We start from the raw sequence: 23,215 nt of genomic DNA, 5'->3' as shown, positions 1-23,215 counted from the left end.
TTCTATATTTATTATCTATTGCTGCGCAACAAACCATTCCAACATTTAGCTGCTTAAAATAACAAAAAATTATATTCTCACACAGTTTCTGAGAGTTGGGAGGCCAGGAGCCATTAAGCTGGCTTGTTCTAACTTGGAGTCTGTCAAGAGGTTGGCAGAGGCTACCATCATCTGAAGGCTTGACTGTGGCTAGAGGATTTGCTGCCTAGTTGGATCACATGGCTGTTGGAGTTCCAAGCTTCTTGTTAGAACTTTTTAGTTTCTCATCATAGGGCAGCTAGCTTCCTCCAGAACAAATGATTAAAGAGAACGTGGTAGAAGCTCCATTGTCTGTTTTTATTAGGAGTGAATCACTGAACCCATCCACACTCAAGAAGAATTATACTCTAACTATTGAAACAAAGAATATCAAAGAATTTGTGATCATACTTTAAAACCACCACACTCTCTCTTTAATCAGTTCTACATGCTGCAGTTATTTTAATTTATTTATTATAAACAAATCTGATCATATATCTCTTTTTATTAAACGTTGAATATATCTCATTGGTTTGTAGATTAAAAACCCAATATCTTTGGTCCTATTTGATGTGGCCACTGCTTCCCAACCCTGCCTTCGTCATCTCTCACTCTTCTTTGACTTTCTGGCCACACTCTCTTGCTTTCAGTTACACCGATATGCCAAATTCCTTTTGGTTCAGGACCATTGCACCTGCTGCTTCTGTGGCCCAGAATTATCTTGCTTTTCCTTTTACTTATTCATCAGGTCTTGATCCAAAAAAATCATCCCTCAGGAAAGCTTCTGTGACTCATCAGCCTTTATCAGCTCCCCAAGTACAAGTTATTGTTGTAGCTTGTACTTCTCCTCTGTGCCACTGATGATAGTTTACAGTGTTATATTTCTTTGATTTTTTGGTTATGGTTTTAAGTTTCTGTTTGTTTTGCTCACTATTGAATCCTAGTGCATGATACAGGGTATGGCTGGTATTAGTGTTTAATAAATGTATCTGTATTGAATATGCTACTATGAGCGGAGGATGAGTTGATGGAACAAACACATCTGCTTTAAGATCCACTTTAAGAGTAGGCAAATACATTTTTATCTCTTATTTTTAATAAGACCTAAAGAAAAACAAACCTTGATGAGATATGCCAACAATGGGGGCATCAACAGAGGAAAAAAAATTAGAGGAAGACAAGGAAGGGATGTGTGTAATCAGAACTCTGCTGTCGTGTCTCAGAGCTGGCTAGGTCAGTGAAGAGATGCAGCCCTAATCTCAATGGCATTGATCCGGAACAGCTTAGACTCAAACTTTAGAATATATCTGCACATCAGGGAGGCTCCACAGGTGGGAGGCTTACTATGCTTTAGAACTTTTATTCTGATGTTTTTCTTCATCAGCTGCCCATGATCCCATCATCCACAAATAATCTTAAAAAACGCACACATGATAGTCTCTGGGAAATAGCCCACGGGCAAAAACAGCCTAGAGAATTACTTCTTGAGTTTCATCCTCTTTGTTAACACTTCCCTGGGGAGGCTTCTGGATCAGAACCATCCTAGGATTTGGTGAGTCTCTTCCAATAAGTACAGGATTCTGGGTGAGAGTTGGAAATTGTCCACAGCTACTCATTGTGTTGTCAAACCCTTTGCACTTGTGGGGACTAAGATGCCTGCATTTCTGAGGTTATTCACATAGCAAGTGAGAAACAAAAATAGTTTGTTGGGAAATGAGTTCAGTCCCAGCAGCACAGCTCTGAGCCTAGAGACAAGACAAAGCTGCTTCTAAGAATAAAAGCAAAGTCCGTGTTTTTCTCATTATGGTTTCTCCTGCGTGAGCCCCTTAAAACCTCTTCTATTGTGTCCAGGACTGAAAGCTTCTAGTGATCTGACTGAGTCTCTCTAATTGGGTGGTTGCAGTTCATCCTATTTTTCATTAAAAAAAAAAAAAACAAAACAAAACTCATCAGCACTATAGCCTCCGGGGTCCACAAGGAACATGTTTTGGAGAAGAGGTTTTTGTGTTTATTAGCATGAAACAAAGTCCATTACACAAAAGCCTCAGAAACCCACTCTAGCCTCAGCAAGCTGTAGTTTCAGACATGAGCGCTCGCTGTCACAGCCATAAATCATTGCTCGTGACAGTCCTATAGGGCCCTGAGAAGGCTGTTCCTTCATTCAGCTAGGCTATTTGACTCAGGGGAGCTTTAAAAAGACTTACCTCCAAAAAATCACAACCATTCATTTTCGGTTGAGGCTGTAGAAAGGACATTTCCTTCCAAGTAGGAATTTCTGAAGCACTTACTAACTTACTATGTGTCTGGCATATGATAGGTAATACATATGTATGTATATATGGTGTTGAAATGAGTTTCTTGTTTTACAGATGAAGTCACTAGGTACCGAGAGATTAAGTGTCTTGTCCCAGGTCATACAAGTAAGGGGTGCAATCAAAGTGTGAAAAAGGGGCTATCTAAACCCAAAGCCTCTCGTCTTCCTACCACACTGTATATCTTCTTAATATAAGTTGAAGTTTGCACAAGAGCCTCTTTAGAGTCTCACTCTAAATAGGCAGATGGAGAAGGAGAAAGAGGGCAAAGGAGCAGCCGAACTGGGTTTGGGTTCGGTGTCTGCTGCTGTGACAGCCTGGGTTGCCTGCTGGGCCATTGTCTTCATGGGAATTAGGTTGGCTGCCCTGCTAGAGGAAGACTTTAAGTGCAAGTTATGCATCAAGCAACCAATATGTCAAGAACTAAGAAGAAATAATGTTTCACAAGGATAAGCCAGCAGGAAGAACACCAAATTAATTTCAATTGCTGCCAGAGGAAGAAAAGATGTTTTAGCAATTGATACCAAATGCCGACTGTTATGAGACACAGCATAAGAGTAAGCGACTTCAAGTTAAACCTGACCCAACTGATTAACAGAAACCATCAAGTAATTGCCTACTAATAGCAGTTGCCTGAAAGGTGCTGGAACCTATGTGAGGAAGTCTCAACTCTATCCAACCCACGCATTTCACAGCACTTGAAAAGCAAGAACAGGGCCAGTAACTATATTAATATATATAAACTATCATCTTTAATTACTGCACTTAAAGGTGGCTGATTTGCATATGCTTCATAGTTTTAACCTCCTCTTCCTCCTTCTCAAATAGGCATCTAATAAATGTCGAAGCAAGAAAGAAATGAAATGCAAGTAGGCAAAGATGGTGCAACAGGTTGACTTGATTGTGCTTTCTGAGTCAAACTAAGGTGCATTTCGCTAAGACAGGTGAGAAATGAGACATAAATGGCTATCTGATTAACCCCATATTTAGCAAAAATTTTGTATAGTAGAAACCAATTTCTCACATCCAATTTTTTGTGAAATTGGTTTGACTTTTCACAGTTTCCAAGTGAATTTTTAAATAAAATGATTATTTGAGTTAATCATTACCACAAATCAGCTGTCTATAATGGCAATAATTGCTATGGAGTTACTTATGTCCTGAGCCAAAATAGACCCCTTTCTCAAATTCAGTATGCTTGTTGTACGTCAGGAGACCATCTACAAATACCTGACTTGTGTCTCATTCTGAGGGAAAAGATCCTGAAGGCAGTTAGTACAGAGCAATGCTGCAAGGTCTGATTAGCATCATTGTAATTCTAAGGAGTCTAACTCTGTATGATTTTGTTCTAAATATGAGTTTGCCTTAGGAAAGGCCCAGAACATTTTGTGACTTTAAACCAAGTTGTTAAACTATGGCCCAGGGGCCAAATGTAACCCCATTCACCAGTTTTTATAAATAAAATTTTTATTGGGACACTATCACACCTAGTTGTTTACATAGTGTCTATATCTGTTTTCAAGATACAAAGGTAGAGTTGAGTAGGATAGACAGACCCACAATGCTGAAAGAATTTACTATCTAGTTCTTTACAGAAAAACTTTGTTCTCCATGATCTAAATTATGCCCAATTATCCTTCAAATCCTATGACATAAACCCAATCAAATAAACAATGCTTGTTAACATCTTTTTGTGAATAAACTAGATCACTCACCATTTACTGACTAATCTCAGGTAGAATCTCCCTCAGATCATCTAACAGGGTAGAGGTAATGGCACTGGCTATTTGCACATCCTAGAGTTTGACAATAACAACCATCACTCCAATCTTTTAAGTAGCAAATATTTACTCATGGTCCCTCTCTCAGGGCTCTCTTTTTAGTGTTCTGGGAAATGTAGGACATATGAAGCTATCTTAGTCCATTTTGTGCTGCTGTAGTAGAATATCTGAGATTGGCTAATTTATAAAAAAGAGAAATTTATTCTCTCACAGTTCTGGAGGCAGAGAAGTCCAAGATCAAGGTGCTGGCATCTTGTGTGGGCCTACTTGCTATGTTCTCACATAGCAGAAAAGTGGAAGAGAGAGAACCCACTACAGCAAACCCTTTTTATAGCAGCATTAATTCATCAAGGTGGAGTCCTTATTACCTAAGCACTCTCCCAAATGCCCCACCTCCCAACATTGTTGCACTGGGGATTAAGTTTCCAATATATGAATTTTGGGGGACACATTCAGATCACAGCAGAGTCCCATACCATGTAATGACACAGCTAAAATTCTGCCTGGATAAAATAGATTTACAAAATCTAACACCCACCACATTTAAGAATTAGCCTTAACAACCTATTCAGACTTTCAAGTCCCTTAGGCATTCCAAATTCTTTTGGTAATGTAGATTATTAACAAAAACTCACAAAACACATAAACAACTTGACATGTAATGTTAAGCGGCCATACACATACATTTATCCCAGTCTATCAGTAAGGGTTCAAGAACTCAGACAGACAGATGACAAAAAACCCAGGCCGTCAAGATTTAAATTTGAATTGTGGCAAAACAGTAACATGTTGAGACCAGTAGGGTAATCACTGAGCACATTCCTGCCCTGGTCGGCTTCACATGTCAGTATTTAGAACCCTAGAATTATTTCTCTTTGAATGATAGCTTTATTATTAGAAAATTACTTATACCCAAGCAGGATATGACTAATACTTCATTTGATGTTTATCATTGTGCTATGGACATATTTCTCTATAATCTGTTGATTGCACATTTATGAGAAGAAAAGGGCTCTTGTTAGTTCTCTTAGAAAAGAAACATTAGATATTTAAAAGTTGGCGAGTTTTCTGGCAGTATTCTACACAGGTTCATGACATTTCCATGAAGCTGTCTATAACACATCACCTATCAAGCTCTTTGACACTATCTACACCAAAACATCCCAAAGGCAGTCAAAGGTGAAGGCTCCGGAGTCTAATTAACCTGGAAGTGTCAAGTTTTTTCAAATTCACTCCAACTTGAAGATTCTAGGAAATTTCATATGTTCATTAATTCAACAAACATTTATCAAGTTTAAGGTAATGTTCAGGATACAAAAGTGAGTAAGAACAGGTCCTTGCCTCAAAGTGACTCAAAATTTATCTGTGCCATAAGAGAGTGGGAGTTTGAGCTGTAAGTGAGCCAGAAAATTCCTAACAAAAAGTTCTGAGCTTTTCTGAAATCAATAAAATCTAGCCTATCAGAAAATCAGTTCCTAGCTGAAAAGGATTTTGCTAGAAGGAAGGAGATTGTAGGTGTCTAGAAATGGTTGTAGTTTTTAACCCATTTTCCTGATGCTCAAGCTTAAAATTCCACACAGTACATTTCTTATTGCTTTAAAGCAGCCAGCAGATTTAATGCAGAAGTTTAACAATATTTTTTTAAAAAACTATGAAGCTATTAGTTGCCTTTGATGATCCTGAAAGAGCAAAGCTCTTAAAAATAGTAATGCTGTATCTATTGTAGTATTTGAAAAGAATAAGAGGAAAGTAAAAATGCAAGAATGCAGTTAGATCCAGGAACAGAAAAAAGGTGGAAATAACTTGGGAAATCTGAATGAAGTCTGTAGTTTAATAGTATTATAGCAATGCTAATTTCTTAGTTTTGATAGATGTACCATGAATATGAAAATGATACCATTAGGGAAATCAGACAAAGAGTATATGAGAACTGTCTGCTCTATTTTTGCAATTCTTCTGTAAATTTAAAATCCTTTCAAAACAAAACTACTGAAGAATAAACCATCCCTAGTTATTGTTGAAAACTGCTTTTCTTTTATCTTATCTTAGTATATATATATGAAATATCTCAAGTAAGAACATCTGAAATTGACTAGATATATAAGGCATTATTAGGACTTACTTATTTCTAAGTGAGGATATGCAAGTATAGATTTCCAGTGGGTCTTTCAAACTTGAAATGCCCCATTTGTTATGAGAATTAGAGACAAAAGTGTATAACTATCTGTAAAAGTAGAGCTGAAGGATTGTAGGTGTCTTTTTCACAGTGCTTCTCAATTTATTCATTAATACATCTCTTATGGTCAGAGAATTAAGGTGCACTCCAGAGCGTGCTGAGGTTTACCAGAAGTGACACACCTATAGAAGGAAACCATCTTTCTAGTCTCAAGGTTGGACCTTACAGATTCACAGAATATATTATGTTGTATATTATGTAGTTATTTAACTTTTTCCAAAATTTTCTGGCAAAATTGATGTTTTAAAAAAAGTTGATGATCTTAGTAATTGCTTGAAAAAATGTTAGCTGATTATTCCATGTTGATCCAAGGGAATTTAATCTTTGGCATAGTACTGCAAAATTTAGTAAAGTAGCAGGAGGGAAAAGAAGGGCAGACAGTCATTTGAGAAGTATAGAGTTCCTGGTCTAATAGATTTGATGTCTTGGGCTCAAGATCTCTATCAACTGATGGAAGACCAATCATTATTGTGCTGGGTCTTGAACATGTGGAATGCTATGTGGAATGCTATTGTCCCTTTCCCAGCCACAGGATCCTTCAATCAGTCAGGGCAGCTTTCGTCCTAGATGATTCTGGAGGAACTTTTCCCTTTTTATATTCCCTGACCTTATTATTTTTCTTTTCCTTTTTCTTTCTTTTTTTTTTTTTTTTTTTTTTGCCCATTCTCTGTTTTTTTCCATATATGGAAGTGGAAAGAACCTTTTTCTATATTCCAAATTCAGTAAATTTAGCAACCCAAGGGGCTGACATGCATTTTATGGTGCCTTTTCTTGCAGCCACCATTAAGCTTTTTACAGTGATGAGACCATCATCATGGAGTGTAAAATACTGAATGAGAATATGTGTCCTCAGAGCGCCCTTTCTGTCAGGGCCACAGAGCACAAGGTGGAGTGAACTCAATCTGATGATGTCAGGCAGTACAGATCAGAGTGCAACTTTGATTGGAGAAATTCAAACCCCAAATTCCATTTATATAAAGTCCAGTTTGAATTTTTTAGATAATTCCCTAATTTATGGATTTGTTTGGTCTAATAGAGCCTGATCTGACATTTATTACTCAGATATCACTTTCTGTAATCATTCAGGAAGTTTGTTTGCCTGTTTCCTTTTCTCTTTAATTCTAACTGACGACCAAAGTTAGTATGGTAAAAACTCTTCTACGCAGTATTCTCTCAATTAATTAGAACTGCAATGTAATGTACACCTAAAAATTGTAATTAGTGTGAGGAACTAAAATCAAAATTATTACATTGCATAGCCATGTTCTAAGAATTGCAACAGAAAATCTAAGACCGTAATGTTTCTGATATATGGTTAATTTTGTTACTGCAGCTCCAAAAAGCATGCTTGGTTTTTATCTCCTAAAAGGGAGGCAATAAAAAAACTCAAGTCATCCTCTCTGAAAAACAAACTAAAATAAAACAAAATTTAAGCAGACTCAGCCAGCTCCTGGATTATTTTAGAACGACATTACATCTGATCCTCAGATCTCCAACTTCCAAGAAACTTTATATAGATGCATTCACTGGGGCATGTGAATAAGAGGCATGAAAAAGATTTTGGTAATGTGGCACTATGACATTTTAGAATTGTCATTTATCTCCTGTTTTTCACAAGGTAAGAGTATTTCCTCTATTTTTCCACTGATGTCCTTTTGAATTCATTTCTAAACATATTTTTGAGAAATTGGAAAATGTAGTTTGCCAAGCTTGTAATGTACGTATTTTCATGAGTTACAAGTATAAACCAAGTAATTGTCTTTTCTACATGATATTATTCCAATCCTAGCACGTAGTTGAAAGAAAATTGCTAGATTTACTGATCCCCAGTATTCATGGAATATTAATGTACTGAATTTTTCTCCTCTGGGTTTATCTTCAGTTCTTATAAAAGGAAATATGAATTTTAATAAGACCACAACACAAAAAATGTATGAAAAATTTTTGAGATTTTATGTTATTTTATGTTTATTCCTTTGCCTGGTAAAATATCTAAAATTACATTTGGAGGGCATGAATTTATAAAACAAAAATCTCTGACTTTGATATTTAATAATCATCTTACAGCAGGTAACAGTATAACAGTGTAGTACCTTCTGAAATCCGAAGGTCAGAAAAAAATATCCTGTGACAGAAAACTGAAGCTAAATGATAAAACATCAACTTTGATTTTATAGTCCAGATATCCTTTCTCTTCTCGGCCATCCAAATTTCCCTAATCAAACACAATAGGATAATGGTTGTCAGATAGCTTATGAAATTTTAGCATTTGCCTTGGTTCATTTGGGCTGCTATTACAAAATACCTTAGGCTAGGTGGCTTATAAATAACAGCAATTTATTTCTCACAGTTCTGGAGGCTAGGAAATCCAAGATCAAGGCACCAGCTGATTCAGTGTCTGGAGAGGACTTGCTTCTTCATAGATGGACACCTTTCCATTATAACCATTATAACCCATAATGAAAGGAGCTAGCTAGCTCTCTGCAGTCTCTTTTATAATAGTGCTAATTTTGTTCATGAGGGTTCTTCTCTCATGACGTAATCACCTCTCAAAAGCCCTGCACTCTAACACATAACATTGGGGATTAGGTTTCAACATATGAATTTTGGAAGGACAAAAACATTTAGACCATAGCAGTATTCAACCTCAGAAGAGTTACTAACAGGAAACAACTTATGTGCCAAACTATAGCAATCATAATTTCTATTATGTAGCACACTTCCCTTCTCCTATCCTCTGAATTTTTTAAAGAAAATACTTCCTCCATTCTATATGCTTTTGATGGGGTATCAGTTTTGCTTCTTTACCTCTGTAACTGGGCTGAGCAGATGGCCTAGGCCTAGTCACTCACAGTACTCCATTCCCCTGAATATACTGAGTAGAACAAACATAAGCACATGCTGCATGTAATGTCAATAAGAGTCTTGTCTCAGATTGATACAGAGCTACAGAGAAGAGTGCTGCTTTCTCTCTGCCTGTTGTCAAGGTGAGACATTGTATAGTTGGGGTTACAAGTGGCCATCTTCTCTGGCCACATGGAAAAAGTTGCCAGCAGCAAGAAGTAAAGAGACTATGGTGCAGAGAAAAGAGACAGACAAAAACTAGCCGGGGGTGGTGGCGGGCGCCTGTAGTCCCAGCTACTCGGAGGCTGAGGCGGGAGAATGGCGTGAACCCGGGAGGCGGAGCTTGCAGTGAGCCGAGATTGCGCCACTGCACTCCAGCCTGGGCGACACAGCGAGACTCCGTCTCAAAAAAAAAAAAAAAAAAAAAAAAAAAAAAAAAAAAAAGAAAAGAGACAGACAAACAACCTGGGGAGTAAGAGATACTGTTAAAGAGAGAATATGAATGCAGATTCAGTCATGCCTGAAGGCATCATTTCTGGACTTCCTAGTTAAGTGAACCAATAAATTACTTTTTTTGCTTAAATTCATTTGAATTGTAACCAAGAGAACCTTGACTAATACAGACTGTGTGTCTATGTTAAATAATATATTGATGGTTCTACTTACATACTAAAGGATGTCTGTTGTATAGGTAGATTTTCCTTGTTGGCCAAATGGACAGCTTTGGGGATCATCACACAGAGCCATGAGAAAGGATTAGAATATTTGGCCTTCCAGTTGAACCAGTCCTGGAGAACCGTAGGTTGGCAATACTACAGCCAAATGACCTATCTGAGAGTCAGGCAACAAGATGGTAGAAAGGTTAAGTCTGTAACAAACACAGCCTGCACTGCAGACTTTTAAAAGCCATAAGTCAATGAAAACTACATTTAAGCTACAGGAGGAATGACATAGTATCATTCCTTCTCAAGTAGCAGTTCTAGGTCACAAAATACTAACTAGAGATCCAGTAAGTCTCTTCCTTACAAGATGTCTAAAAGAATAACACAGAACCTCTGCAAAGTATAATGAAAGGCAAAATGTGAAATACGAACTGGAGCAAACAAACTCTAGGGCACTGTGAAGTCCTCTATGAATTAACACCTTAGTCAATTTTTAATTTCACAGATACTACATGAGTATGTGTTTAGTAAGAAAAGCTGTCACAACATTTCTTTTACTAACTAAAGGCCAGAAATGATGCCTTCAGGGATGACTGAATCTGCATTCATATTCTCTCTTTAACAGTATCTCTTACTCCCCAGGTTGTCTGTCTGTCTCTTTTCTCTGCACAATGGTCTCTTTACTTCTTGCTGCTGGCAGCTTTTTCCATGTGGCCAGAGAAGATGGCCACTTGTAACCCCATGAAAGAAAACAGGGGGTCCAAAAAGCACAGAATAGTATCTGGGTCCCAGGGATGGATCATCCTTCTTGCTCTGCCCCACATACCCTATGTGACACCGTGGCCTTCCATTATAGCATAGCTTTCTCCAAGCCTACTATAACATCACAGATCACCATGTCCTGCAGATGGGGGTTGTGTTGGATTCTACTTATCAGAAATTTAATAGAATAAGAAAACTGATAAGACAGAGGAATAGCTGCAAAATCTGAATAAGAAGTCATATTTTATTCTGCCATAGTGTAAAAAACTGAAAAGTACGATGGAAGTAGACATTAAAAATTAAAAAAGAAATGAGGAGCCTCACCTCAACCACTCATTTCACATCACTCATTACACATACACTCTCTCATCTTTTTCACGTTATCCTATGTCTCTGCTCAGAAGCTCCCTGTGTAGCCCTGCAAAGAAAGTCACAACTTTTCTACCCTTTAGCCAATCCTAGTCAATATAATATACTAGCATGAAGAGAGATATCATGAAAAGTCAGATTCTGACCAAAACTTTTGTCTGTGAGTAATATATTTTCTTGAATTCTCTGGATCCACAGAATGACTAACCAAAACACTAAGTTTCTTAGCCATGCCTTTCAAATGGTACCAGCAAAATGAACAATGAGAATCTCACACTCTATATTATCAACTTTCTGATGCTTCATATACAGGTGCCATGCTGAACACCTGCCTTATACCTGTAATAGAAGCTCTTCATTCACAGTGAGGGGTTGTAGTGTTCAATCCTTCCATGAAGTCCCTCAGCAAAGCTACAGGCCTACACCAACCCATACAATCTGCCAGACTATGACTTGGAAGCCATGCTTCTTTAGGGATTTTAGATGTGATTTTAGACATTCCTTGTGAAATCTAACCGAAATTCTACATTTGCACCAAAAGGGAGGTTTAGCTACAAAAGACTTGGTCTTCCTTTCTCTACACTTTCTCAGGATTTTTGTGTGAAAGTAATCCACACAGATTTAATGTTCTCAGCATTTACTCATGTTTGTGGCTTTCCTTCAAACTTCCACACACATTTTCCACAACCTGCTTTCCTTGAAAAGTAGAATATTCCAGGTCTGTTCAGTGTAAAGCATAAGAAAATAATTGTTTCACAGTCCTCACAGCTCTGCTTTCAAGTGGGTCCCCCAGACTCTGCCCCCACATGGAGCAGTGGTTTGCAGTCGCCTGGTACAACCAGGCTCTGAGATTCTTCCTTGCCCTTGTCTCACATGGCCAGTTCTCACCCCCTGACCTCTTTCATATGTGGCTTCTCTTTCTGTTTTCTTATGCTTTCAAATTGGTCCTTACACTATGTATTCTGACCATTTTGCTAACTCATTAATGTGTGGTTGAATTGTAATCCCCTCCAAAGTGAAACTAATAAACATATTCCCTCTTTTATCACAGATGATAATTTTTACCTTGACATCAAATGTCTTAAATCACTAGCTATCCCAGAAATCCAAAGAAATAGAGGAAAAAATAGATGCCACAAAAAGCAAAAAAACAAACACACTGATACAAATAGCAAGGGTCAAAACGTTGACCTTCTTCTATTCAAACATCTCATCTTTCTCCCTGCTTTTCTATCTATTTGAATCTAATTTATTTTCCCTTAAAAGGTGGTAGAGCTTTTTACACTTAATGGAATTTACTTCTAAGGTATCAAAGTCAATATTCCCAAACATTGTAAATCCTGCTTCACAATATTTCATTTACAGTATTTCATTTACAGCGCTTACATTATTTTATTTGACATTCAAAACTACTTAAATAGACCTCAGGCAAGTAGGCATTTATTTTTAAAAAATATGCATTGAAAATTCGTGATATGCCAGAGGAAGGGACAGTGATAAAAGGCCAACAATTCAGGATTATCTATGGAAAATGGATTATAGGATGTGAGAATGGATAGGGGAAGAATAGTTGAAAAACTTTCATGGCGTAGGTGTGAAATGATTATGGCATGAATTAGACTGTGTTTATAGTGGTGGTGGAAGAAGAGAGGAGAGGCCAATTTGAGAGATATTTAGTATGTAAAATCCACAGTCTATGTTGATGGATTGCATTTTGGGTGTGAGCAGGATTTAACTGTCAATGCAGGAGATGTCAAGGAACTCCTAGATTTCTGGGTGTGCAACTGGAAGGATGAAGGTGCTATTCATGAAATTAAGGAACAGTGGAAGAAAAAATTTGGAGGAAATAGATTATGAGTTTGGGTTTAGATAGGTTGAGTTTGAAGCACACCTGAATAATCCCAAAAAGGATGTCAACAAGGCAGTTAGACATACAGGTCTGGAAGTCACAGGCATGATCTGTGCTGGAAATATGAATGTAGGAGTTGTTTGCATGTGGCTGTTCACGCCAGGAAAATAACTGTAGTCATCTGGTGTGAGGCTGTAGAATGATGGGTCTCTAGGAAAGTGCTTCCAGTAGGAGAAACCATCAAAAGAAACTGAGAAGGTGTGGTCATAGTGATACAAACAAATGCCAAAGATTGTGATAAAATAGACACTATGAACATGAAGAAAAGAATAAAGTTGGGGCTAATGTTGCTGAGAAGTTGTGCAAGAAATAATGTGTCAAGCACCTCCTAAATTAAGACATAATCATATTAAGTTCTCACAGTAACTCAAAACTAAAGTTCACAGAAGATGACATGACCTGCCTAAGCTCATGCAACTCTGTGAGGCAGAACTAGAACTCAACACCCAAATGCTAAAGATATCCAATTGAGTCGTCTTGCTGATGATATATATGTATTTTAATTTACAGATGAAATACTTCTTCAAAATGAAAATGGAATAAATTTGTAAATCACTTTTTAAATTGTCAGAAAAAAATCACCATAGTCTTTTTAGGTGTTACCTGTTTCATTTTATTAGTAATACATGAACATATTTAAAAGGGGTTATTATAAAAAGCATCTCAACTCTGCCCCACCCCCACACTATTTCTGCTTTGGAAAGAAATCACTTTTAACACTTTTAGCTGTGTAGTTATTCTTGGTTATGTCATTGTACTTATTTTCATATTTCTAAATAAATGATTTATGCTGCTATTTCTAAATTTGTAATTTTTGGATACTAACTGTGTACTTCCCGTTATGGTAGATGCAGCCTCATTGCACATGACCATTTCCCTGTCTCTTCCTACCCAGTTTAATTATATCATTATTTCAGTTATAGAAAATCACATTATACATTAATGTAACTTGGTGAATATTGTTCATTAGAGACAGATGTTTTATTATGTTTATATTTTCTCACGTTAATAATTGCCTCATTTTAACTTACGTAGTTTTAAATAAACCTATCCTTAATTTCCCTTCTTAATTACCTCATTACAGTCACCATAAACCAACTGCTAGTTGTTTCAAAATGCTCAAATTTGTCAACTAAGTCCTCTCACTCCCTAGAATTTTCATGCCTCATTATGTTTTTTTATTCTCCCTCCATCTGCTTTCTGTCTTCTGGCTTTCAGCTTCCCCTGGAGGTGTGTTCCCCTCTTTGGCTCTCATCCTTATCTTCTTTTAATAATGGAATCTATTATAAGAGAATGGAAAGCAATGTGATACCTGTCCCAGGTCATTGATAATTCAAGTGTTGTATCCCTCAACTGTGAAATGTAAGGATTTGTTCTCTACAGAAGGCAAATGGATAAAAAGCAGATTCTATTTGCACCTTGAAATCAGCTTAAGAGGCCACCATTTGTCACTGTGTGTGTTGAAGTGTGTTGCCTTACCAGTGTCACAAGCACCGGGCATATTGATTTAAGACAATAACTTAGCTTCCCATGAGAACCCTCCCTCCACAAGAGTGGTGACATAATCATTCTTAGTTACAGAATGATTTATAAACTCCATACATCATCAATCTTGCATTAAACCAAATCATTATTTAAAATGTAATATATGTTCTGCAAGTTATTTTTCCTAGTTTTTAAAGCACATTATTAAATATTTTATGAGCAATTGTCACTTTGTCAGAATATAATAACATCGGGAAATTTTACATTCATTTTTAGGAAAATAATCATACAATAGGTTGTAGGTTGTAGTGCAAAGCAAACTGGTTTACAATCACTTTTAATCCATTTTTGCAAAGACTGTTGTTTCAGAAAATCATGCAATCTTAAATATGTACGATTAAAAACTAAATAGTCTTAGATATATTAACTGGATTGCTCAACCTAACTGCCATTTGCTGTAATATAGACGTAAGCTGGATTTCATAAAGGGCCATAATAATCTTGCTCTAAAAATAAATACAGACTTCTGGTTTAGGATGACACATAAACCACAAAGACCTATAAGCTGTGAGATTTTGTTGACCAAATTCCACTAGAAGTCCCCTGGCCTACACGTTGTTTAGGTCAGTTATTCTCCAAGTCAAGTCCCAGGAACAGCAGCATCAGAATCACTTAGAATTTTTAGAAATGCAAATTCTTAGGCCCTACTCCACACTTAAGTCAGAAATGCTGTGTGTGGGGCCCAACAATCTGGACTAAAGCAATAATTCTCAAACTTCAGCGTGCATCATCAGATCACAGAAACAGCTTATTAAAATACAAATCCTAGGATCCACCCCTAATTTAGTAGTTCCCAGGTAATACTAATGCTTTGGTCAGGGGATTACACTCTGAGAATTAATGACCTAGGAAAGTTAAGCACTATGAGAATTAAATGGGTTACTATATGGAATCTGATGATCTTTGCCCTGTGAGGATTTTGTTTGGGCGATTTTCTCTGATTTCCTTTGGAAGCATATGTATGTAAGGAAGAGAAAGGGGAGAGCCAATCCCTGAATAAACATTTATTGACACTGTGGAAAGCACATTCAGACAAGAACTATACTCTTGGGGTTTACAGACTAGCAGGGAAAAACAGCCATAAACACCTAAGGTAAATTTTAGTTATGGCTATTTTACATACTTCAAAGTTTTTTTAAAATAAGTACTGTGCTAATAAAAGGTCTAACAGAGAAACATGGATATCTGGAGAAATTAATAAGTGATTTTTAACTTCCAATCTGAAGGATGATGTAATCGTTTTCTATTGTGACTGTGTGAAGAGCACAAACTTAGTGGTCGTGACAACCCAAATGTTTTAGTTTACAATTCCATAGTATCAAATTCTGAGGTCAAGATCACGCATTGAATTCCAACATTGGGGTCCCTGGACTAAAATCAAGGTGTCAGCAGAACTGCATTCCTTCCTGGAGGTTCTAGGTGAGAATCTGTTTCCCTGTCTTTTCCAGCTTCCAGGAGCTGCCCTCATTCCTTGGCTCATGGTCCCCTTCCTCCGTCTTCAACACCAGCAACATTATCTCTCTCTGTGCCTTGTTCCCATAGTCACACTATCCTGTGACTCTCGTCTTCTACCTCCCTCTTCTATTTGTAAGGACCCTTCTGATTAAATTGGGCCCAGCTGTATAATCCAGGCTACTTTCCCTATTTTAATGTGTTGATTGACAACTGTAATACTATCTGCAATTGTAATTATCCTTTACCATGTACACATTCACAGGCTCTGGAGACTAAGATGCGAACATCATTGGAGTATTCTGCCTACTACAGAGGTTATGAATTTAACAGAGTATAAAGAAGGGAAAGAATATTCTAAGCATGTGCTGTTCCATGAACAACATATGTAGAGACCCAGGGAATGACAAGAGCAAGGCAATTAAGAAGACTTACAGAGGCCAGTATTCCCTGAGGTCTGAGAAAAGATGAGGGTGGTGATTTGGAGATGGGGTCTCCAGAAGAAATGGGAGGGAGAGCATTAGGACAAATATGTAATGCATGCGGGCCCAAAACCCAGATGATGGGTTGATAGGTGCAGCAAACCACCATGGCATATGTATACCTATGTAACAAACCTGCATATTCAGCACATGTATCCCAGAACTTAAAAAAAAAAAATTCTGGAATCATCAAAGCAAATATACTCAAAACTTTTCATCCAAGTAATGTGCAGACATATTCAACCCTCAATTTTAAAGTGACTATTTTGCTTTGTAATAACAATTCATGTATTTCTGGGGATGCTTAAAGTTATATTCAGGTTTCCTAGCTTTCTGCCAGAACTGTCAATAGAAGGAAGGTCAGTGCTCCTGAAGGCTACAATAATAGATGGAAAGCTCTTAGTAGGAAACATAAAGGATTCCACATTATTTTTCTTACCCAGGCAAACTAGTTTTATCTATTTGATGTGATAATTCTTAAAGGATAACTTATCATTATCAGCAAATGTTACATGGAAATATTTTTTTCTTTCTGACATCTAAATGTCCTGAGAGACACCCATGAGCATCATTAGTACATAAGATAATCTATTTTGCCCTTGGAAAGTGTCTATGAGGGAGTACTGTTCTGAGTCTAAACACAATTCTCTGTGCTAGAGAAGGTGTTCCTAGGTAGCCTGAAACTCCTGATTCCATACTCACTTTTTTTGGGGAGGAAGGGGGACAATGCTTTAATCAAAGAATTATCTGCCTCTAAAAAGCATACAAATGACCACCTTAGGGAAACCATCTCCATTTTCTCTCTCAACTCTTCCAATGGGGACTGATTGAACAAATTTTCAATACAGCCATGAAAGTGAATTCAAAAATCTTTAAAGTTAAAATGACTAGAAGATGAAATATGTATTAAGTCCTATTTCACATTTTAAAATAGCTATAGAGACTAAAATGATTTGATAAAACTATCAATAGTAGTGGATGCTACAGAGAAGAGAAAACCACAGGTGAAAGTTCGGGATACTACACTGCTGATAGAAGTGGATTGAGGAGCACACATTTAGATTCCTTGCCACATATGACACTTTTTGAAGAATCCCCTAATTGTTCAAGAATATCCTCTGGGCACGCAAAAGCCCAGAAAGGCACTTCTAGCTGGAGAATATTATTGTAATCAATGAGCACATTGAATAAAAATATTAGGAAATATATTATTCCGTGTAGTTAATCCAAAAATAAATACATCTCTTTCCCAAGTTATACTGATTGTTTGCATTATGTATTTGACTAGGTTTGGGGCATGTGACATTTTTCTGTATGTATAATTCCTTTTGAAATGGAAATAATAATTTCTTTTGAAATAAAGAACCACAGTAAATAATTTTCTGTAAGAAGGAAAATGGTGGATTGTACACACAAAAAATTATTTTTTCTAGCATATTTTATCTTTCATCCTTTGTTCTAAAGAAATATTTCAAATGATGACTGCAAAAATTCTTCAAATTAATGAGTAGTGCATTGCATTACTTAAGCGTTTTTGTTTTAAATGTCAGAATTGATGCATTAGATATGGAAGCAGCCTTTTACTTCTCAAGAACCACTTTAAATTTCAGCCTATTACATCATTATTTTATATTAAACTATCCATGACCATTTATCCATCCATGTCATGGTTATTTATTCATGAACTACAAAAAAAAAGTGAATTTTTTTTTTTTTTGCCAACAATCAGGAAATTACACTTAACTTAGGGTGGATAAACTCCTAGAAACAAGTACTATCAGCAAAATTTCCTCAGCCTGATTGAATATTGAGCACTCTTTTGGTTTTAAATGTTAAAAATCCAATTTAATGGCAATTGAAGCCAAAACAAAACTATAGGAGTTTACTGACACATAACTTAGTATAAATCTGAGGTTAGGCATGGCTGGATTCAGAGTCCAAACAATATCATTATAATCCTCTATCTCATTCCTCTATTTCCATCTCCATCTCCACCTCTGTTTTTATCTCCATCATAATCAGTTCTATGTGTCAAGGCTTGTCTGTGTTGGCTTCATCCTATCCTACTATGGAGACCTTTTCTTCTTGAGTTAGGAAAAATGTCTTCCAGCAGTCCTCAGATTTTACCTTAACAGCTTCTGAGATAAAAGGAAGAGATCGACTCTTTCAAAGTGTCCATACAGCACTCTTATGGAAGATGTCCAGACTTGCTTGTGTTATGTGCTCATGCTTTAGAGCAATCACTGTGCTAAGTGTATGGGTATCTCCTATAGATAGGACACAAGTGGAGTGACTTGATCGACAATCCAATCAGGGGCACATGAAATAAGGAGAACAGTTCTGAAATTAAAGAGAGTGCTGAAGAAATTCAGATATCTAGTCCTTGGTTCCTTGAAAGTGTGACAAGTAAAGGTCATACTCATGTTTCCAAAATCGAAGGGAAAATTCCCAATGATCTCTCTGGCATAATAAAATAAGAATGGCATTAGATCTCCATTATCAGCAGGTTTACAATGTATGGAAATACCACATTTTATTTACCTATTCATTGGTTAATAGAAATTTGGTTTCGGGCCAGGTGCAGTGGCTCATGCCTGTAATCCCAGCGCTTTGGGAGGCAGAGGCGGGTGGATAACCTGATGTTAGGAGTTCAAGACCACCCTGGACAACATGGTGAAACTGCATCTCTACTAAAAACGCAAAATTAGCTGGGTGTGGTGGTGGGTGCCCATAATCCCAGCTACTGGGGAGGCTGAGACAGTAGAATCGCTTAAACCCGGCAGGCAGAGGTTGCAGTGAGCCGAGATCGCACCGTTGCACTCCAGCCTGGGTGACAAGAGCAAAACTCCATCTTAAAAAAGAAAGAAAGAAAGAAAGAAAACAAAAAAAGAAGGAAAGAAATTTGGTTTTGAAGTCACACACACAAAAAAGGAAGAATAATTTCGAAATTAGCTGATGAATAAAAGTTGTAGAACAAAGACAACTTAGAGCATGGTCCTTCTAGAACATTTCAGAATGGAGCACTTTGCTCCAATGTGAGAAGGTATGAAAAACAGGAATGGTGGAATGGCTGTTTAGGCTGTTCACTTAAGGTCTAGAGACTAGCAGTATCAATACAGAAAGAGTGGAGGAGGCAAGACCATTACAAGGGTCCAAATCAAGGTCTACAGTAACTCTGCTGTTTCAAATTTACTTTTCCCACAACTTAGCCTCACAGACATTCTCAAATTCTGGCAGAAACAAAGAATACTAAACAACTATAATGCACCATAAACCTTTAGAAGACCGAACACAATGGTCTTGTGACAGGAAACAAAATATTTTGATTTATTTAACAACTCTTATACCGCCAACCGTTCTTCCACACTTTCTTTCACTTTCTCCTAGATAAAGCCTTTCTATATTTGTTTCCCTTCTTTTATTTCTTTTATCTGTACCCTTGTATTCATTATCTTTTGTTTTAATCCTTAAACTACTCCACTCTCTTTCCATTCCTATAGTTACCTTTTTGTTACAAATCTACCTCCCTCTCTCTAAGAAAGCTCAGTGATCCTAGATTTGCCTCTCTAAGCCCTAAGTAAATTCCATGTACTTACCTCATTAAAAATATATTAAAAGACAACCATGTGTTTACTCAAGGAGGAGTGACAATATCAACAACTCACAATGAGGAGACTTGATTTGTGAACAGTCAATCAGTAGATATTTATTGCATACTTTATCTGTTCTGTAGAAGTCAAAGAAGAAGAGAGGCCTTCAATGACTATAATTGGAAGAGCAAGATAAACTTCTTACTTAAAACAGTCAAATAAGGATATGTGAATTAAGAAATATTGAGAATGAAGAAAGGAGAAGTCATTCATAACATATTAGTATTTTTCAGGTCATTGCTATGGACAACATCTATGGTAAAGTCTAAAGAAATTTAAGACCACTGTGCAACGGTTTTATACTTTTTAATTGAAATGATCACATAGTAAAGACTTAGGGGTTTTTGTAGATTATGAGACATGGAGGGATGTGAGAAGAAGAGTGAGAAGAAAAAAGGAAGAAGTGAAGTATATAATTGCAGCAAGGGAAAGAATCATGATCGCTGAAAAAAAATAGAGGAAAGAAACTTTTGTGTCCTTCTGCACTGCTAACCTACTGGTACCCTCTCTGAAATGTGGGAGAAACAAGATGTAGATTAATGTGTCTAAATTGAAGAGTGTAGGATCCTAATAAGATAGAAACTGGAGAAAGCTTGTGGAAAAGAGTGGTTGACTGCACCCTATAGAACCGTGATCCTATCCAGAGGATCCTGATCAAAGGGAAAGTGATAGGCATGGGCTTCCAAGCCAATTGCTGTTGCCTTCTGTGCGTCCTTTGGCCTCTTAGGGGTCCCTAACAGGGAATCTGCAGGATGCCCTATAGGAAGCACTCCCTGGCCAACTTCAAGTCTACAGTCTGTACCCAACACAACCACCATTTCTGTGGTATCTTCAGGGAAACTTAAACATACCTCTTCACGCTTCCTCACACAGGTCATGGAGAATTCATTAAATGCCTTTAAATAGTAATCAGATGAGATTAGAGTTCTTGAAATTTTAATCTGGTGTGTTTGGGGAAAATGGACCTGAGAACAAGGAAGTCAAGAAGCTCTGGTAAGATTTAAGGTATTTGAAATTTGTATTAATATTGTTAGTTTTGGAATGGAAAGAAAGAGGACAAAAATGATATTTCAAATGAAGTGTCAATAGGGCTTTGCAGATGGGTTGTTGTAATAGGCAAAGTAGAAAAAAAATCCAAAAAAACCCAGAGGCTTTGGGCCTTAATGGTATTTTTAACATGAATAAAAAGAAACCCATGAAGGCAAGCTGGTTTAGGAGTGAAAATTATTGAGTTTGAGATTATGGTGACATATCTAAACAGGAATGTCCAAAGAAATGGTAGAAATAAGTTATTGGAAGTGAAGAAAGGAGGCAGGCCTAGAGTGATAAACAGGATGTCAGTAGCATCTGCAGATAAATGACATGTGGCTACTCACTGTCTGTCTCATTTCTCCCACATCCATTCATTGCATTACAATCGTGGTGCCATCTTCTTAACAGGTCACTAAGCTGGCTTTGGAATGAAGAAGAAGGAACAAGTGTTGATATTAATAGAGACTGACAACTTCTGCTGAGGCATGGGTGTGAGTAACTCTTAAGTCAAACAGAATATTGAGCAAAATTGAACTAACCTTGTCTTAAGGACTTCTAGATAAAGAGATGTCTCAATATACTCTGACAAGCTACTCCGTTATTTCACTAGCATTAGAGTCTGTCAGGCTGTTTCTTTCATCAGTAAAGTTAACCCTCACCCATTAGAATACTAGAGTACTATGATGACATACTTGATGACCCATCTACTTAACTCTTTCACTTGGGATAAGGGAGGACATTCATGATCTGGTAGGGAAGAAAAGCCTCTTTGCAACTCGTTTTTTTGTTTTGTTTTGCTTTGTTTTTTAAAATTCTTTATAATACAGTGTTAAGGCACTAGATAAAGATTCTGTGGGTGGCACTTGGAAGAAAAAAGAAAGGAAGGAAGGAAGGAAAGAAGGAAGGAAGGAAGGAAGGAAGGAAGGAAGGAAGGAAGGAAGGAAGGAAGGAAGGAAGGAAGGAAGGAAGGAAGGAAAGAAAGAAGGAAGGCAGGCCGGCAAGCAAGCAAGCCCAGATTTCATAAGATTGTATAAGCATGAATATTAATGTCACATATTATTATTTAAAAACTTTTTTTTCTCTTTGCAAAGTTTTCTAACTGAGCCATAAAATTCGCACTGGCCTAGAATGAGGCATCCAAGCTAAGTGTCCAAAAGTGCCATATTAATACTTTAATAAAGTTTGAGCAGCCAGAGCAGTGGTGGCAAATTCTCTCCCCTCTGCTCCTATAAAACCAGTTTTCTAATTCTCCCTGTAACAATTCTTATTTCCACATAACTCCTTGCTAACAGTGATCAAACTGCCTTTTTGATCTTGGAGGAGGGGGCCTATTAATAGAGATTTTTAGTGAGGAAAGCACTTCAGCAAGAGAATAAATTAGATCCATAGTGTCTTCTATTTGGCAATAAACAGCTTTTACAGGTGAGTAAACCATAAAAGAAAGATAGCATTTATTTTATAACTGCAAAGATTATACATTATGACTCAAGTTTTGTGCCATCAGAAATGGTTTCCCTGTGGAAAAGAAAAAAGCAAAACCTTGCTAGAGAAGAATTTTAAATTAATAAAATGCTCTAGTACATTAAAATCTGAAGCACATATCTGATTTCAGAATTCCTGCCCATGAGTGAGCAAAGTAATGCAATCTATATATCCTGATATAGATGTCCCATAAAGTAAATCAAGAAGAGGAAGTCAGTATAAATTAGTTACAGGAAAACTTTACTCAAGCACAAATGCATTTTAAAGGATATACCAGATTCTATCCTCCTGGAATGTGGATGTAAAATAATAACGATTCTTGATACAATAATTAAATCATTTTAATGCTGTCTGATATTCCGAAGCAGTTAAATTCAACCTATAAGAAAAAAAACAAAAATACTAAAGATATAAAAATTGGATCTTTTCAGCTGAGTGTGGGATTATGGTTAACACACAAGGTGAGAAAACTGGATCATTTGGGCTCCAAGGAGTGCTTCTGTGTCAACAGCCAAGGCAAATCGAAATGAGATGACTTGCATACATCTGTGACAGTGTCTTGGCCTGATTCTAGAAATCAAAAGTCATGAGACCACTACCTTTAGTAAAACAGGAAAATTAGGTGAAGCGAATGTCTACTACATAAAAATGGATAGCATATTTTAATATCTGAATAACA

General features: G+C 37.0%; 1 long non-coding RNA gene across 1 annotated transcript in view; it reads right to left on the bottom strand.

The window, feature by feature from the left end:
- The window catches only part of LOC126949946 (uncharacterized), a 34,947-nt gene that overhangs the window by 6,861 nt on the left and 4,871 nt on the right, over positions 1 to 23,215 (bottom strand). Inside the window, exons 2-3 of the long non-coding RNA XR_007724000.1 lie at positions 21,399 to 21,475; positions 9,858 to 10,022 (exon numbers count right to left, since the gene is read on the bottom strand). This is a non-coding gene — a long non-coding RNA (uncharacterized LOC126949946). The remainder of the gene's footprint in view (positions 1 to 9,857; positions 10,023 to 21,398; positions 21,476 to 23,215) is intronic.

The sequence above is a fragment of the Macaca thibetana genome, chromosome 3, assembly GCF_024542745.1.
Source record: "Macaca thibetana thibetana isolate TM-01 chromosome 3, ASM2454274v1, whole genome shotgun sequence".
Lineage (NCBI taxonomy): Eukaryota > Metazoa > Chordata > Mammalia > Primates > Cercopithecidae > Macaca > Macaca thibetana.
This window is presented reverse-complemented; position numbering and strand designations above follow the sequence as displayed.